This window comes from Pinus tabuliformis, chromosome 7 (genome assembly GCF_031772625.1).
Source record: "Pinus tabuliformis cultivar Carrire ecotype Pingquan chromosome 7, CPIR1, whole genome shotgun sequence".
In the NCBI taxonomy this organism is placed as follows: Eukaryota; Viridiplantae; Streptophyta; class Pinopsida; order Pinales; family Pinaceae; genus Pinus; species Pinus tabuliformis.
The window spans coordinates 1,146,080,322-1,146,086,461 of record NC_142293.1 but is presented as its reverse complement, the minus strand read 5'-3'; the positions used below and the strand labels follow the sequence as shown (position 1 = coordinate 1,146,086,461).

General features: G+C 32.9%; 1 pseudogene; it reads left to right on the top strand.

Moving 5' to 3' along the window:
• The first annotated feature begins 617 nt into the window (after nucleotides 1-617).
• Nucleotides 618-1,459, top strand: LOC149251553 (DDRGK domain-containing protein 1-like; annotated as a pseudogene).
• Nucleotides 1,460-6,140: the final 4,681 nt, after the last annotated feature.

The following is a 6,140-nucleotide window of genomic DNA, read 5'->3' as shown; positions in this document are numbered from 1 at the left end:
GAGAAGTGGAAATTGGCATTGGAAAATTTGGAGAATCCCATTTCTCAGATTTCCTATTTCCCTTTTAAGGATTACTCAACACTCTTATTGAAGGAAGTGCCTGAAGTAGGAAGCTCAATTGTGGTTGTTGTTGTTGTTATTAAAATGTCAAAATGCCCTAAATGCAAAAGGTTAATTTGTGTTTAATGCAGTGTGCCATGGCATAAGGGTTTGGATTGCACCAAAATAAAGGAAGTGGAATATCCTGAGTAAGAGAAAGGTGCATGATGTTATGCAAGGTAGCAAAAGAGAAAGATTGGCAACAGTGTCCAAGATGCAAACAAATTGTTGAAAAAACGTTTGGATGTCGTCACATTATTTGTAGATGTTGTTGTGAGTTTTTTTATGTGTGTGGATTGGAACGGAGAAACCTTAAGCCAGTGACACTGGAACTTGGAGGGAAGTACCATTTTATTTTATGTGAATATGTTGATGAGAATAAGGTCGTTATCATGGATTTGAATGAAATTGCATCACTCCATAGCTTGAGCTTCAAGGTTTGCAGTGGAAGGGACTATAATGGCAGAGGGGAAGGGAGAGCATGGTTTGGAAGGATGGAGTTCCTGATGACAATAATAAGCATGGTGATGGTATCAGCCCTTTTACTTGTGTGGCTATGGTATTGTCGTCAACAAACTCGTACAACTGAGGAGGACCCTGTTTTCAATACAACAGTAAAGAAACCTGCATTCGATAGATGTAGGGCTATCATGTTGGAAGTACTTCATATTCATCTTTCGCTTCAGAAGAGACACTGGATGGGGAGAATGCGGAGGTACCTAAAACTGAATAATATTTTCCTAATAATCTAAGACAAGAGAGTGAATCACAAAGACAGGAAAAAGAAGGAGCACATGAAATTCGAAGAATGAAGCAAGGTCAATACATTAAAAGGCGATAAAGGAAGGATGAGGAATATGAAGCTGAGGGGTGTAGGAAATAAAAGGAAGCAAAAGCACAAAATGTAAAAGAAGAGGAAGCTACAAATACAGAATTTAAGAATGGAAAGGTGTCTTCTTAGTTAAAGAAGAAGGACCAACATAGGAGGAAATGTATGATGGTAGTCAAGGGTTTCTCTTTGATTTTATGGAGTATATCAAGAAGCATAAGTGCATCCCATTATAATACCTTGCTATAGATTTCAAACTCCATACTTAGGACTGCATATGAAGTTATAGATGATAGAGGCAAGACTATATATATATATATATATATATATATATATATATTACTGTAGAGGAAATGAAAGTTGTTGCAAACTACACCAAGAGACAAGGTAGGGTAACCATTGCCCAAGTTAGCCAACAAACCAAATGAATTTATTAACTTGGAGCCAAATGTGAGTGTTGAGAACTTTCCTATGGACTCGAATGAAGATGTGAAGGCCAACATTGGGAAAAATGAAATTGTTATTTCATAGGTGAAATTGATGGATGAAATTAGATTGCAAAACTAACATGATGGATTAATATGTTACTCGAGTTTTCAACTAAAGTTGATTGTAGTTTGAGGACAACAACTTGCAAGAGCTACACTTTTTTCAAGCAGAGGAAAATGATGCATGTAATTAGCATATTGGCACTTTTTCGGCGCAAAAATTCCTTCATATGAGGACTCAGATTGGGCTTTAGTGTTTTTATGAGACTTTTTTTCTCAATATTTTTCCAAAATTGTAATTAGCTTTAGATTTTTTGGAAACAACTACCCAAAAAGGGTGATTCTAGTATTGTAGATAAAATAGTGTTTATTTTTCATAATAAAGTGGGATGGAGAGAGAAGTGGTCAAAGGATGAGCATGGCGAGGAAAGAAAGGAAGGTTATCACTATGTAATGAGGCCAAGGAGAAAGGAGGATTACTAAAATGTATACACATAAATTTTGATTAATAGAATTTGGAAATTTATGCTTTCATTTTTATATGAGAATCGCTTAATCCAATAGAAATTATAGTCCAATTATTTTTGGTTTCATCATCCCTTCTTTGGTTTGTTCTTTGACTATTTTGTTTGAGTCTAAAACTTGTGAGGCATATTGTTTGAAGTATCAGGAAGATATGGAGCAAAAAGATGTAAATGGAAAAAGTATGATTGAAGTTTTGAAGAATAGTAGTTGAGGCATGAAAATTAATATTATTTCATATCCTTTTATCATCTTTTCACAATTTTTCTCTTCACTTTTAATTCTTTTCCACTTTCTCATATGATTTAGATTTATGAAGGAAAAAAATGAAATACGAACTTAAACAAAAACACAGAGCTATAATTAGACTGGACTTCAATAAATTAATAACAAATACTCAAATTGTTTACATGCATAATGGAAATATACTGGCTCGGGAGATGGTAGCTTATCTCTGAGAAGAGATGTGACAACCTTAGAGGCCTTTTTATTATTGAGAAATAATGGAAAACCCTAAACATCCAAAAACTTAACTCTAGGAGATGAAGTGCCAAAAGTCTATGGGCCATGTTGGGGTTGGTACATCAACTTCTCAAGGTCATAACTTTGACATACTATCTCTGTTTGACACATACAATACCTCATTAGAAATATTTGTCCGAGGACAACAAATTTTAATTGCAGACCCTTTCCATGTGCTGGGGGTTTTCTCGTTTTCCAAAAAAAACATCGTTTAAGGCCTCAAAACAACTCCAGAAGTTTAGGACCCAAAAAATTGCAAAAATAGTAAATTGTACTGCAATTAACGAAACTAAAAGAAATTGTGGTGGGTGTCTAAATGGAATAGGCAAGTGACCATTAATATCCACCTGGATCATCGTAACCTTATTTCACTCCATTTTTATGCTTATATGTGAGATTGTGCTCAATATTTTCAAGTGAATTTATTTTAGTATTTTAAGTGAGTTTATGATTAAATATAAGAAAAATAGCATGTTTTCATTTATCTTTGAAGGTTGGGTGACTTTGGTGATGATTGTAGGTATATTTGGAGATTCCAACAATGCACATTTTTGCCACTTAGCATCAAATTCGAATTTATTCTTCAATCGTTGAAGATTTGCTTTGGATTTTGAATCATTAATCAATCATCCAAGATATGCAAATAATCTTGGAGCTCTTGAACAAATTAGTTGGGAAATTTTACCAAATATCTTGGATAGAGATATTTACTTGCTAATTATTAGCAAATGGTTGTAACCACGTCAGAGATATATGGATCTGAATTTATTATTGGTTATCTTAGTTTCAAAGTAAGTTTTTTTGTAAATGACAGTGTCTTCTCCATTCCAAAAGGAGGACTCTTGGAACATATGTCCACTTATAATGGAATATAATAAAACCTTTTAATATTTTCTTTCACATAGATTGTCATTTTCTAGACTTAGATGTAGTATATTTGATTTAGTTTATTATATTATAAAGTAGTTTGCTACATTTTTCTTGAGAGAATTGAGCTCACACCAAATAGATCATGGTGGTCTTTTTCTTTTCTTTTTTTAATAATTCCACAAATAGTTTTTTCTTTTGCAAGTTAAATTAGGTTGATTTTATTAATGCTTGCCAACAACATTAGTTGTGATTTATAGAAAATGAATTATGCCTACTTCATGTATGATTGTCCTTCAAGTACATAATCATTTCTAAGAGTGATTGAGTTAGCTTTGAGTTTATGAATTGTGGTGTGTTTCCTTTATGCAAGTGTGTTTTCTTTTATTAAAGCTTGCTAACAACGGGAGCAATTATTAATGGAAAATTATGCAAGGAGATAATTTGGAGATAGCAGGATGCCAAGTACATTAATATTTCCAGAATTGATTAAGTTTGCTTTTGATTGTTGAAGTGTGGCTCGTTACATTTTATTTAACTAACTTCATAAAGTACGATAATAATTAATCATTCTAGATAGATCTTACAACAAAATCTAATTTTGCACATATGGTGTTAGCATTTCGCAAGTTTACAAACTCTAGGTTGATAATAAAACTTTACACAAATTGTACAAATAAATTACCTAATGGGTGGAGGGCATTGTTTAAGATGCAACAATAAAGGACTCGTCCAAGGTTGATGCAAGGACTATACCTACTCATAAAATAGAATGTATTCGAGTGTGCCCACAGAGGGTAAATATAGTGATTGGAGTGTGAATGGTAAAGTAAGAGATGAAGGGAAGGACATAGCAAGATAGTAACTCCAATTGGGTGATGAGGTTGTTTAAGTTTATGCTCAATAAGCCAACCATACAACATCTTTCCTTAGTAAAATCACCTCTTTTCTATTTTGTTTAGCCAAGGAAGGTTCCTTCCACATTCTATACAATTTTCAATTATTAGATTTGGGAGTTCTCCCCGTGTTTTGTAATGATGAATATGTATTTGAAATTCATGAAGAATTCACTTACAAGAGTGTAAATACGAATTGTCATCAACAACGACTTTGTGTTACCTCTATTTCATTCAATTTCTTGATTTCTTTTGGTACACGATCGGATTTGTGGTAGTCCTAGTAGAGCCCCACTTAGGTGCTCTAGTTTTATGCTCTTGTTTCCAATAAATGATTCACAGTTGTCATAAATTCTTTCATAAAGCATACCTTTGTATTTATTCAAGAATGATAATGCAACATCTCGATCACGAATTTTGAGGAGAATGTACAACGAAGTGGAGTTGATGATTAGATTTGGTAAGAATCTTTGAATATAGGGAGAGTTTTTAAGAACTGCGAAGGACGCTTTTATATGAGGGGTGAGAACTTTTTAGTAGGTAAAATTATATTTATATTTAACACATATAATAAATGTGAAGTAAAGCTAATCAAGTAATTAGATAAAAAACTAATTTAAAGAGTTAGCCCCACTAATAATGTTAAGGCAGGCTTGTCCATGACCAAAATCACGTAACTAGATCAACAAAATTAGAGATAGGGTCCCACTAAAGCTTAAAATAAAATAATCATTAAAGCGAAAGATGACAAATAAAATAATTATTAACACCCCGGAAACCGAAAAAAGATTTGCATCATCCTTCCCTCGTATCTTGAGTCATTTTGGTCCATCATTAGACTCCTGGGGCGTCTCTTTCACGCACTGAAATGATTTATATTAGGATTATGGGGCAAAAATAGTGTGTTTTGTATATTATGAAGGGAACTTGAATCATTTTGGACGGTATATTTTTGCATGGAGTCGGCTAATCAGGAGGAATTGTCGGAATTGTTTGGATGGCCAAAAGTGGCTGGAATCCAAGCAAAAAAATTTCAAAAAATCTTGTAGAGGTAGTGTTTGAATCGTGTTTTTGATGGTGCGAATGGATTCAGCACCATCAAAAACGTCAAGAACACCTAAAATTTTGAAGTTTAACAACTATAACTTGGATTTACAAAAATCCTTGCCGGATTTTCTCTAAATATGACCAGAATTTCCATAATTTTCCAGGCAACTCCTCCGCCTCGTTAGACTACACGTTTTTGCATTATCCTCATTATATATATATATATATATATATATTAGGTTGGAAGTGTATTAAAAAGACATGTTTAATTGTATTATAAAAATGTTTAATTACTAATTTATAGTGGTGGTTGGTTTTTTTGTATTATTATTATAAATAATGTAAAAGGAAAATATATTTTTTTTCGATGTAGTAATAATAATAATAATATTATTATTATTACAAGTTTATTTTTACTTTAATTATAATGGGTATTTCAATTATAATTTTCTCTTGAAAACTATTACATTTTAAATCACTAGCTTTTACAACCCCTTGCTAGTTAGCAATCCATGGATTTTTTCACAAATGCAGGCATTAAGCTTATGGCTTCCCACACATTTTTTAATTACTACGAGGAGGAAAATCCACAAAACATGGGAGAGGAATGCTAATGAGAAAGATTGGCTTCTCCCTTTCCATAATGAATGAATGAATGAATGAAATGACTTCTTGCATGAGATCTACTCTCTTCTCGATGATATGGCAATTTGTACTTGGTCCATACATGCCTATCAAATATTGATATTGTAAGGAAGTATTGGTAAGAAAGGATAGTACTTCCAAAAGGAGAATGTCAAGGTGAAATCATGCATGCAATCCCTTTCATTTTCCCTTGTTGTAGTATCATATTCCCCTTGTTACTTCTTT